A 13,606-nucleotide genomic window follows, 5' to 3' on the forward strand; every position below is an offset into this window, starting at 1 on the left:
GGGGGCTCAAGGGTAGCTCAGTGGTAGAATTCTCACCTGCCATGTGGGAGACCTGGGCTTGGTTCCCGGCCCATGTACTTCCCAGAAAAACAAACAAGCAAGTAAAACAAAAGCACACAAATAAAACTCAACAAATGGTGGTGCAATAATGGGATATTCACATGGAAAAATAATGAATTGTGACCCTGCCATACAGCATACCAAAAAACAAACAAAAAGACCGCATTAAAAACGTACCACTAAACTTTAACAAGTGATTATACCAGTACCACCAGATTACAAAAAGAAAATAAAATGAAACATATCATTGTCGGATATGTAGTTGCTACCACAAATAATGACAACATGTCCTATACAGTGATTATATGCATGCTCTTGTTCCAGTTCTCAGTCATTGTCAAAACCATTTGGAGGTGAGAATACCAATGCATCATTGAAAATCTGCCCAAATGCCCTAAGATGGTAACCCTGTTCATCAACACCTGACTCTGATTAGGAGTCAGTCCATTAAAACTAGCAGCTATATCTGAACAATATCCTTCTACTGCCTGGTGGGAGTGATTAATCATTGCCTCTTTAATAAAAAGCCCCACAGATTTGGTGTCAAATACATCTTTTTCTTTAGAATCTTCTGTATTTTCTGTAAATATTTCAGCATGTTTCAGGCAGACTGCTAGTTGCTTATCTTCAGATATCTTCCAAATCATCTCTGCCTGTCCAGGGATACTGAGAAAGCTGTCAAGTCTTTTCATTGATTCTATACTTGACAATTCTTCCTTCCACATTCACATATTTAAGGTCTCCAGATTTTTATAGTTGGCCTAGATTGAAAGGCTGTGATGGATCCTTTTTTTAACAAAAAGTACTTTTTTTTGTTTTGTTTTGTTTTGTTTTCATGTTGGCAGGCACTGGGAATTGAACCCAGGTCTCCAGCATGGCAGGCAAGTACTCTGCCACTGAGCCATCATTGCCCACCTAAGTTTTTGATAATGGCAAAGAAAGTGGGCTGTGCAAGGAAGAACCAGTTGTATTGGTCCCTATATTTATCAAAGGCATGTTTGTAAGCTTTTCTTGTCATTAACCACATCATTTGTTTCCATATTAATTGACTCAGACACTTTAACATTTCCAATACTGAAGAACTCTTTGTCACACTCATATCTTGGATTTCACAAGGATGATACAGTGTACTGGAAAACTCTTACTGAGTTGCATGCTTTTATCCTCTGAAATTTTCACGGTATCTTCTATGTTAGGAGCTTGTAAATGATGATGCTCATGGTGGTGCATTCTATTTCTGTGACCAGTCCTAATGTGTCCTAGCATAGTGATCAAGGTACAGAAAATGCTTCCAAGAGTCGTACCCTTCAAAAATGAACTGCTTTCAGAGGGGCTACACTCTCCAGAACATCAACTAGTTCATCCCCCATCCCATATTATTGACAGCCCCTTTCAACATAAAGAATTAGAATGAGCATAGCTCAAATACCCCTAAAGAGTGGGAGAAAGATCAAAGGAGAAGGTGGAGTTATAACAGAGAAGATAGAATTTAACAAATGAGTGTGATTGCTGAAGGATTATATTGCTATTTATTTTAGTCTCCAGTCTTGAAGCAGCTGGAAGTAAAACCTGAAGTTGTAATCCATATCAAACTCTGAAATCTGTTCTACAATGAATTGTTGTGGTGTGCTTTGAAATTTATTGCTTCTTTGTATATATATTATTTTTCACAAAAAAGAAAAGTCGATTGTGATGACTTTCAAATGCACAACTATGTGATGATACTGTGAACCATTGCTTGTACACTTTGGATGATTATATGTTATGTGAATAAATAATATTTCAATAAAATTGTATTAAAATAAAAAATAAAATGATAGATAGAAAACAAACAAACAGAAAGAACTGCTTTCGGCAAGATTTTCCCACCTTTGGAATGGCTGCAGAAAGGAGATAAGTGGGAAAAGGCAGTCGCACACAGTTTTCCTCTTGTTTCTGCACCCCACTAGGTTATGTTCCCTGTTGGGTTGCTCTAGCTGCAGCTGGTGGCCTCTCATTGCTGTTGCCAAAGGTTGCGAGGGCCGGGAAATGGATGCTGCCTTAGCTGGGGCAGCAGGACAGGGAAAGTGGTCCTCTGCCCCTGAAGCCGTTGGCCGGTGTGTGCAGATGACGACAGGATCTGCCAGTCTTTTATTTCTCTTTATTGCTTTACTACATTGGTTCTGACCTCCAGTATAATGTTAAATGAAGGTGGTGAGATCAAACATTCACATCTTGTTCCTGATCTTATGAAGAAATTTTCTTTCTTAAAATTCTTAAAATTTTCAACATTGAGCTTGACATGAGCTATATGGTTTTCATAGTTGCCTAAATCAGTTGAGGAAGTTCCTTTCTATTTCTAGTTTGCTCAGAGTTTATTATGAATAGGCAGTGATTGCTTTTTCTGCATCTATTGAAATGATCATTAGTTTTTCTACTTTATTCTGTTAGTATGGTGCATTATATTGGTCGATTTTCATATGTTTAAGTAACCTTGCATTCACAGAATAAAGTCCACCTGGTAGCCTTATAAAAATTAATTGAGCAAAAGTAACCCAAATTAAAACCTAACCTGGGACTTCCGGAGAAGATGGCGGCTTAGTAAGATGCGCGGGTCTTAGTTCCTCCTCCAGAACAGCAACTAAAGAAACAGAAACAATACGAAACAGCTCCCGGAGCCACGACAGAGACCAAAAAGACAACGTACCCCATTCTGGAACGGCTGAACGGGCAGGGAGAATCCGCTGCGGTGAGATACCTGAGGGGTGCGCGCTTTCCCGGGCCGGGGCGGCTGGCGACCGGGGTCCCTTCCAAACACATGGCTTCCCGGTCCGACTGGGAACGTTGGATAGCGGGGCCCTCCCGCCACACTTGGCGTCTCGGGCCAACTGGGCAATTTGGACCGGCACTCCCCCAAGCCGCGGTGGCTGGCGACCCCCACTCCACGCGCGGTTTCCTGGGCCGACTGCGAGATTCGGATCGGCAAGTTAAAGGAGCCACAGCATCTTTTACTGGTGGGACCCGCAGACAGACAAGTGCCACGAGTGCCACCTACTGGGAAGGAAAAGAAAAACAGAGCCCAGAGATTACACAGAAAAACCTTTCAACCAGCCGGGTCCCACACCCAGGGAAATCTGATCAAATGCCCAGACACCAGCAGAAAATAACGGATCACGCTCGGAAAATTGAAGATACGGCCCAGTCAAAGGAACAAACCAATAGTTCAAATGAGATACAGGAGCTGAGACAACTAATGCTGAATATACGAACAGAAATGGAAAACCTCTTCAAAAACCAAATCAATAAATTGAGGGAGGACATGAAGAAGACATGGGCTGAACAAAAAGAAGAAATAGAAAATCTGAAAAAACAAATCACAGAACTTATGGGAGTGAAGGACAAAGTAGAAAAGATGGAAAAAACAATGGATACCTACAATGGTAGATTTAAAGAGACAGAAGCTACAATTAGTGAACTGGAGGATGGAACATCTGAAATCCAAAAAGAAACAGAAACTATAGGGAAAAGAATGGAAAAACTTGAGCAGGGTATCAGGGAACTCAAGGACAATATGAAGCGCACAAATATACGTGTTGTGGGTGTCCCAGAAGGAGAAGAGAAGGGAAAAGGAGGAGAAAAACTAATGGAAGAAATTATCACTGAAAATTTCCCAACTCTTATGAAAGACCTGAAATTACAGATCCAAGAAGTGCAGCGCACCCCAAAGAGAATAGACCCAAATAGGCGTTCTCCAAGACACTTACTAGTTAGAAAGTCAGAGGTCAAAGAGAAAGAAAGGATCTTGAAAGCAGCAAGAGAAAAACAATCTGTCACATACAAGGGAAACCCAATAAGACTATGTGTAGATTTTTCAGCAGAAACCATGGAAGCTAGAAGACAGTGGGATGATATATTTAAATTACTAAAAGAGAAAAACTTCCAACCAAGACTTCTATATCCAGCAAAATTGTCCTTCAAAAATGAAGGAGAAATTAAAACATTTATAGACAAAAAGTCACTGAGAGAATTTGTGACCAAGAGACCAGCTCTGCAAGAAATACTAAAGGGAGTACTAGAGTCAGATATGAAAAGACAGAAGAGAGAGGTATGGAGAAGAGTATAGAAAGAAGGAAAATCAGATATGATATGTATAATACAAAAGCCAAAATGGTAGAGGTAAATATTATCCAAACAGTAATAACACTAAAAGGTAATGGACTGAATTCCCCAATCAAAAGACATAGACTGGAAGAATGGATTATGACCCAGCAATACCACTGCTAGGTATCTACTCAAAGGACTGAAGGGCAAAGACACAGACGGACATTTGCACACCAGTGTTTATAGCAGCATTATTTACAATTGCAAAGAGATGGAAGCAGCCAAAATGTCCATCAACAGACGAGTGGCTAAACAAACTGTGGCGTATACCTACGATGGAGTATTATGCAGCTTTAAGACAGAATAAACTTATGAAGCATGTAATAACATGGATGGACCTAGAGAACATTATGTTGAGTGAGTCTAGCCAAAAACTAAAGGACAAATACTGTATGGTCCCACTGATGTGAACCGACATTTGAGAATCAACTTGGAATATATCATTGGTAACAGAGACCAGCAGGAGTTAGAAACAGGGTAAGATAATGGGTAATTGGAGCTGAAGGGATACAGACTGTGCAACAGGACTAGATACAAAAACTCAAAAATGGACAGCACAATAATACCTAATTGTAATGTAACTATGTTAAAACACTGAATGAAGCTGCACCTGAACTATAGTTTTTTGTTTGTTTGTTTGTTTGTTTGTATCTTTTGTTTTTGTTTTTTTCTTTTTCCTTTATATATATATATATATTTTATTATTATTATTTTAATTTTCTTCTCTATATTAACATTCTATATCTTTTTCTGCTGTTTTGCTAGTTCTTTTCCTAAATCGATACAAATGTACTAAGAAATGATGATCATACACCTATGTGATGATACTAAGAATTACTGAGTGCATATGTAGAATGGAATGATTTCTAAATGTTGTGTTAATTTCTTTTCTTTTTTTTAATTAATAAAAAAAAAGTTAATTAAAAAAAAAAAAACCTAACCTGATTCCTCTGGGTCACACCTTTAACTGAAGTAACGTGTTTGAAGAGATCTTATTTACAATGTGCGCACACCCATGGGAATAGATTAAATTTAAGAATATGTGTTTTCTGGGGCTCATAGCTCCAAGCCACTGCACTTACTATTAAAACGTTACAGCTTTTTTTTTTTATTTTTTTATTTTTTATACATGGGCAGGCACCGGGAATCAAACCCGGGTCCTCTGGCATGGCAGGTGAGCATTATTGCCTGATGAGCCACCGTGGCCCGCCCGTTACAGTTTTTTTTGAAAGATAAAAAGAGGAAGAGGGAAATTACTTTTTTCCACTTTAAGAAATTGGAAGTCACTGAAACTGTAAGCATGGGGTTTGGTACATGATAAATGTGTGCAAATAAAAAAACAGCATGTGGAATTGTAACCCATGTCAAACTCTGAAATAGGTTCTACAACTAATTGTGGTGCTGTGCTGTGAAATTTTTGTATATCTGTTATTTTTCACAAAAAAAAGAAAGAAAAAAATCGATTGTGGTGATAAATATTTAGGCCTTCTAGCCTCCCATATTCTGGAGCAGCTAGAAGGAAAAATCGGAGAGAATCATGTGGTGGCTCATGACAAACTCTGCGATCTGTCCTGTAAACACTTGTTGAAGAGTGCTTTGAAAATTATAGCTTTTTTATTTCTTTGCTTTATATATATATATTTTACTACATAATAAAAAAGTTAAGGGCGGGCCGCGGTGGCTCAGCGGGCAAAGTGCTTGCCTGCTATGCTGGAGGACCTCGGTTCGATTCCCGGCCCCAGCCCATGTAACGAAAACGGAGAAACAAAATACAATAAAAAACAAGAAAATGTTTAAAAGATGTTTCCCTTTCTTCCTCTCTTCCTTCCTTCTATCCTTCCTTCCTTCTCTCTGTCTTTCCTTTAAAAAAAAAAAAAAAAAAAAAAAAAAAAAGTTAAAAAAAACACAAAAAAGCAAAAACAGAACAAGAGAGAGTATTGGCCCTGTTAAGAAGCATAGAAGAGGGGTAGAGTGGGAAAAAAAAAATTAATTGACCATAGATATGAGGGTCTGTTTCTGAACTCTCAGTTTGATTCCATTGACCAATATATCTATCCTTGTGCCAGTACTGTGCCATTTTGCCCACTGTGCCTTTGTAATATGCTTTAACATGAGGGAGTGTGAGTTTTCTAACTTCATTCTTCTATTTCAAGGTGTTTTTGACTATTTGGGCCTCCTTACGTATCCAAATAAATTTGAAAAATCAGCTTTTCCATTTCTGTAGACTTTTAGAATTTTGATTGATATTGAGTTGAATGTGTAAATCATTTTGGGTAAAATTCACATTTTCACAGTACTTAGTCTTCCAGTCCATAAACACAGAATGTCCATCCATTTATTTAGTGCTCTTGATTTCTTTTAGTAATGTTTTGTAGCTTTATGCATGGAAGTCCTTTACATTGTTGATTAGATTTATTCCTAGATATTTCACTCTTTTAGTTGCTCTTGTAAATGGATTTTTTTCTTGATCTCCTCTGATTGCACATTACTAGTATATAGAAATAATATGATTTTTCATGTTGATCTTGTTCTCCAACACTGCTGAATTTGTTTACCACCTCTGACTTTGTTGTGGATTTTTGGGGACTTTATGTAAATAGGATCGTATTATCTGCAAACAGTGAAAGTTTTACTTCTTCCTTTTCAATTTGGCTGCCTTTTTATTTCTTTTTCTGCTCTAACTGCTCTGGCTAGAAATTCCAGTACAATATTGTATAACAGTGGTGACAGTGGGCGTCCTTGTCTCATTCCAGATCTTAGAGGGAAATTTTTCAGTCTTTCACCTTTGGATATGATATTAGCTGTGGGTTTTTCATGTATGTCCTTTATCACATTGAGGAAGTTTCCTTCTATTCCAATTTTTCTAATTGTTTTTATAAAGAAAGTATGTTGGAATTGGTCAAATGCCTTTTCTGGGTCAATCACAGTGATCATGTGTTGTTCCCCTTCATTTTGTTAATATGGTGTATTATGTTAATTTTGTTATGTTAAACCACCTTGCATACCTGGAATAAAACCTGCATGATCATGATGTATAATTCTTTTGATGCGTTGTTGGATTTTATTTGCAGGTATTTTGTTGAGGATTTTGCATCTATATTCAAAAGAAACATTGGTCTGAAATTTTATTTCTTATAGTATCTTAATCTGGCTTTGGTGTTAGGGTGATGTTGGGCTCATAAAATGAGTTAGGTACTATTCCTAGAATATGCTGTGTATAATTATAATCTCTTAAAATTTATTGAGACTTGTTCTGTGACCCAGCATGTGGTCTATCCTGGAAAATGATCCATGAGCACTTGAGAAGGATGTGTCTCCTGCTGTTTGGGGTACAATGTTCTGTATATGTCTGTTAGATCTTGTTCATTTATCTTATTATTCAAGTTCTCTGTTTCCTTATTGATCTTCTCTCTAGATGTTCTATCTGCTGATGAGAATGTATTGTAGTCTCCAGCTGTTACTGTCGAGGTGTCTGTTTCTCCCTTCAGTTTTGCCCATGTGTACCCCATGTGTTTTCAGACACCTTCATTAGGTGCATAAATATATATGGTTGTTTATTTCTTCTTGGTGTATTGCCCTTTTAATGATGCATAGTATCTTTCTTAGGCTCTTGTCATAGCTTTTTGACTTAACGTCTATTTTTTTTCTGATACCACTATTGTTACTCCAGCTCTCTTTTGGATGCTGTTTGCATGGACTATCTTTTTCCATCCGTTCACTTTCAACCTATTAGTGTTTTTGGTTCTAAGGTGAGTCTCCTGTAAATAACATATAGTAGAATCGTGCTTTTTTTATCCATTTTGCCTGTCTGTATCTTTGGGGATGTTTAATCCATTAACATTCGGTGTTATTCTTATAAGGGCAGCACTTACTTCAGCCATTGTGTCCTTTGGTTTTTATCAGTCATATCTTTTTCTCTTCTTCTCTTTTCCTTTATTGCAACTCTTTTCTGTTGAGTTGATCTTTTGTGATGTATCTGACTGATCCCTTTCTCATTTCTTCTCTGTATATATTTTAAATACTTTCTTTGTGGTCTCCTGACATTTATGTTACATAACCTTCATCTATAACCTATTAATTTCAAAAGATACCACTTTTCCTTCAATAGCATACATGTGGAGGAGTAAGGGGTATGGAATGTATGAGTTTTTTCATTTTTCTTTTTTTTCTTTTGCTGGAGAGATGCAAATGTTCAAAAAATGATCATGGTTATGAATATACAACTGTGTTATGCTATTGTGAGCCATTGATCGTGCACCATTTGTTGAATGTTTGTATGTTTGTTATGTACAATAAAAATATTTTTTAAAAAATAGCATACATGTTCTCTGTTCCCATATCATTCTTTCTGTTGTTTTTGTCCCACTTTACCACTTTATATTTTGCATGTTCATTATGCAAAATATGCCTTTTTCTTGTTCAATTGACTCTTAAAGAAAGGAGTTGTATATTGAGGATGCAGTATTATTGGGTTTTGTATTTACTTCATTTCTTCACACAGCTCCAAGCCACTCTTTCTTTAAACCTACAAAATTCTCCTTAAAAATTTTGTGGGGTATGTCTCTTGTTGACCATCTGTCAGTTTCTGTTTATCTGTAAATATTTAAAATACTCCCTCATATTTGAAGGTTAATTTTGCCAGATAAAGAATCATTGGCTTGCAGTTTTTTTTCTTTTAGTACCTTAAATATGTCATACCACTGCCTTCTTGCCCCCGTTGTTTCTGATTAGAAATTGCAGTTTAATCTTATCATGATTCTCTTGTATGTGATGAATTGCTTTTCTCTTGCTGCTTGCAGGATTCTCTTTATCTTTTGTTTTGACATTCTGATTAGTATGTGTCTTGGAGAAGATATGTTAGAATTTATTCTGTTTGGAGTATGTTTTGCTTCTTGGACATGTATACTTATGTGTTTCATAAGAATTGGGAAATTTTTGCCAATATTTGAGCTCTTCTTTCTGCTGTTTTTCTCTTCTCCTTCTGAAATTCCCATAATACATTTGTTAGTGTGTTTTTGTGCTGTCAGTCAGATCCCTGAGATTCTGCTCGAGTTTTCTGTTGCGCTGTCTGTATGTTCTTCTGACATTGTGATTTCAAATGTCCTGTCTTCTAGTTTGCTGACTCTTTCTTCTTCTAGTGATATTTTCACTGTAGAATTTGAGTTGCCAGGTTTTCTTGCAGCATTCCTTAGTATTTTCTTAATATCAGTTCATATCATCTGCAAACAGATAATTTTATTTCTCCTTTCCAGTCTGGATACCTTTCATTTCTTTTTCTTACTTATTTTTCCTGATGAGACCCCTTAGTACAGTGTTGAATAGCAGTGCCAACAGCAAACGTCTTTGACTTCTTCCTCATATTAAGGAAAAAGCATTCTTTCACCATAAAACATGATTTTAGCTGTGGGTGTTTTGTAGATGATCTTACCAGGTTGAAGAAGTTCCCCTCTATTCCTAGTTTGATGAGTGTTTTTAACATGAATGGATGTTTTATCAAATGCTATATTCTTTGTCTACAGAGATAATCATGTTATTTTTATCATTTATTTTCTTAGTATGATTGTTACATTGATTTTCATAAGTTAAGCCAATCTTACATTATTAGGATAAATTCCTCTTGATCATGGTGTATGATCTTTTTTTTATATACTGCTGTGTCAGCTTGTATCAACTTGGCCAAATGGTGGTACCTGTTTGTCTGGTTGGACAAATGCTGGCCTGCTTTTGCTATGAGGACATTTCAGATAATTAAATCATGATCACATTGGCTGCATCCACAGCTGATTCCATTTGTAATCAGCCAAGGGGAGTGTCTTCTACAATGAGTGATGCTTAATCTAATCACTGGAAGCCTTTTAAGGAGAATTCAGAAGAGACAGGCTCTCTTCCTGCTTCCGCCGGCAAGCCTCTCCCGTGGAGTTCATCCAGACCCTCCACTGGAATCATCAGCTTTACAGCCTGCTATACAGATTTTGAACTCTACATTCCCACAGTAACGTGAGACACTTTTATAAATTTTATATTTACAAGTATTTCCTGTTGATTCTGTTTCTCTAGAGAACCGTAACTAATACAGCTTGGTACCAGCAGTAGTTCTTAAGAAACAGAATCTTAAAAATGGGTTTTTATGAATGATTTTCTACTCTGACTGGACTCAAAGGCACTAAGGATTCTGAGTCCCATAATCAGAATGACACTGCCAATCCATAGAGTGAGTTGGTAAAAGAGATAGTCAAAATATCATCATTCATTTCTTCTAACGCTTCACTTGTACGAAGCCAGACTCTGGGGGACAATGTTTTTGACACCGTTGTGGAGTTTTATGGAAATAGGAGGTATAGAGATGTGGGCTGGTTGTGGTAGATACACTGGATTCATTAATGAGTGAAAGGGATGGGCTTAAGGCTTCAAACAAGAAACTTAAATGCCGTCTGACAGATGAAGAAGTTTCTATGAGTGTCCTGAAGGAGAATCTTATTTCCTGTAACCATAGACTTGAGATCTCTGAAAATAGGACTCAGAATCTTATTGTTAGAGTAGCAACTTTACAACGTAAACTGAAATCTAAATCTTGCTTGATGTCTGCTGTTAAAGGGAGAGCATTGCTTGGAAAGGAGTGGGACCCTGAAAAATGGGATGGCGGCATTTGGAATAATATAATGTCAGTGGAGAGGTTGAAACCCTAGGCCATGCTGAGTCTTCTCTAGATAACCCTGTAATAGTCTGCCCAGAGGACATAGCCGCCCCACCTCCAGCCTGCCCTAAGGAGTTGGCCACCCAACTTCCACCTGAAGGAATTAGCCCTAGAGTGATCAATCCTGTTTCACCACATGAAACTTGAAATGAATGCCCTGAAGCAAATGGCTTGGAAGATATTTCTAATTTTTTCATGACCCAACCCCACCACCCCTCATTTCTTCCAGACCTATAACTAGACTACAGTCCCAACAGGCCCCTAAAGGTGAGGTACAAAGTATCACACATGAGGAGGTACGTTATACTCCAAAAGAACTGTGTGAGTTTTCCAATTTATGTTGACAGAAATCAGGGGAATATGTGTGACAATGGATTTTAAGGATGTGGGATAATGATGGGAGGAATATAAGGCTGAATCAGGCTAAATTTATGGATATGGGCCCACTAAGCAGAGATTCTGCATTCAATGTTATAGCATGAGGGGTTAGAAAAGGCATTAATAGTTTGTTTGAATGGTTGGTTGAAACATGGATCAAAAGGTGGCCGACATTACCTGAGATTGAAATGCCAGAACTGCCCTGGTATAATGTAGGTGAGGGGATCCAGAGGCTTAGAGAGATTGGAATGTTAGAGTGGATTTATCATGCCAAGCCTACTCTTATACCCAGGAATGTCCAGAGGATGCACCTTTTACCAGAACAGTGAGAAATAAATTTGTGAGACTAGCACCACCGTCCCTGAAGAGCTCTGTAGTTGCACTTCTCTGTAGGTCAGATATTATTGTGGGAACTGTTGTCACTGAGCTAGAATCCTTAAACACAATGGGGATGACTGGATCCCGAGATGGCAGAACCCAGGTGGCAGCACTTAATCGCCAAAGTCAGGGTGGATGTGGCTATCATAATAGACAGCAAACTCAGAGCAGGAGTCAAAATAATCTGACTTGCAGAGATTTGTGGCAGTGGTTAGTAAATCATGGGGTAAGTAGAAATACAATAGATGGGCAGTCTACTAAATTCTTGTTTGAGCTGTATAAATAAAAGGGTTCTATGTCAAGTGAACAGAAGTCTAACCTGAATTACAAAAAACACAGAGTCACGGCCCCTTAATCAATTTCCAGACTTGAGGCAATTTACAGACCCAGAGCCCCTTGAATGAAGAGAAGGCCAGGTCCCTTTGGGGGAGAAACCTGTTACACTGCCACAAATTTATACTGTTAACCTTCCTCTAAGTCTTCCCCAAGGAGACCGACGGCCTTTTACCAGGGTAACTGTGCATTGGGGAAAAGGAAATGATCAGATATTTGGGGAATTATTAGATACTGGTTCAGAAGTGATATTAATTCCAGGAACTTAAAGTGTCACTCTGGTCCACCAGTTAGAGTGGGGGCCAGGTGATCGATGGAATTTTAGCTTAGATCCATCCCATAGTGGGTCCAGTTGGGCCCTGGACCCATTCTGTAGTTATTTCCCCAGTTCCAGAATTTATAATTGTAATAAACATACTGAGCAACAGGCAGAATCCCCACATTGGTTCTCTAACTCATGCAGTGAGGGCTATTATGGTGGGAAAGGCCAAGTGGAAGCCACTAGAACTACCCCTGCCTAGCAAAATAATAAATCAGAAGCAATATCGGATTCCTGGAGGGATTGCAGAGATTACTGCCACTCTTAAAGACTTGAAGGATGCAGGGGTGGTGATTCCCACCACATCCCCATTCAACTCTCCTGTTTGGCCTGTGCAAAAAAACAGATGGGGTCTTGGAGGAAGACAGTGGATTATCGTAACCTCAACCAGATGGTAACTCCAGTTGCAGCTGCTGTTCTGGATGTGGTATCATTGCATGAACAAATCAGTACATTCCCTGGTACTTGGTATGCAGCTATTGATTTGGCAAATGCTTTTTCCTCAATAGCTATTAGTAAGGACCACCAGAAACAGTTTGCTTTCAGCTGGCAAGGTCAGCAATATACTTTCACTGTCCCACCTCAGGGATATATCAACTCTCCAGCCCTATGTCATAATCTTGTCCACAGCAACCTTGATCATTTCTTCCTCTCACAAGGCATCACACTGGTCCATTATATTGATGATATCATGTTTATTGAACCTAATGAGCAAGAAATAGCAACTACTCTAGACTTACTGGTAAGGTATTTGCGTGTCAGAGGATGGGAGATAAATCCCCAGTGAAATTTCTAGGTGTCCAGTGGTATGGGGCATGTTGAGATATCCCTTGTAAGGTAAAGGATAAGTTGCTGCATCTGACCCCTCCTACAACCAAAAAAAGAGGCACAATGCCTAGTTGGTTTCTTTGGATTTTGACGACAACATATTCCTCATTTGAGTGTACTGCTCCGGCCCATTTAACAAGTGACCAGAAAAGCTAATTTTGAGTGGGAACCTGAAGAAAAGGAGGCTCTGTGACAGGCCTAGGCTGCTATACAAGCTGCTCTGCCATGTGGACCATATGATCCTGCAGATCCAGTGGTGCTGGAAGTATCAGTGGCAAATAGAGATTCTGTTTTGAGCCTTTGGCAGGCCCCTATAGGAGAATCAACACAGACCCTAAGGATTTTGGAGAAAAGCTTTACCAAGTGCTGCAGAGAACTACTCTCCTTTTGAGCAACAGCTTTTGGCCTGCTCCTGGGCCTTAGTAGAGACTGAATGCTTAACCTTAGGCCACTGAGTTACCACGAGACCTGAGTTG

At 38.5% G+C, this 13,606-nt stretch overlaps 1 protein-coding gene and 1 pseudogene across 1 annotated transcript in view; one reads left to right on the plus strand and one right to left on the minus strand.

The window, feature by feature from the left end:
- Positions 1 to 13,606, plus strand: part of VPS8 (VPS8 subunit of CORVET complex) — a 388,458-nt gene that overhangs the window by 163,530 nt on the left and 211,322 nt on the right. The gene's annotated exons all lie outside the window — the stretch shown is intronic.
- LOC143648805 (C1GALT1-specific chaperone 1-like) overlaps positions 388 to 13,606 on the minus strand; it is a 30,062-nt pseudogene continuing 16,843 nt past the window's right edge.

This window comes from Tamandua tetradactyla, chromosome 10 (assembly GCF_023851605.1).
Source record: "Tamandua tetradactyla isolate mTamTet1 chromosome 10, mTamTet1.pri, whole genome shotgun sequence".
NCBI lineage: Eukaryota > Metazoa > Chordata > Mammalia > Pilosa > Myrmecophagidae > Tamandua > Tamandua tetradactyla.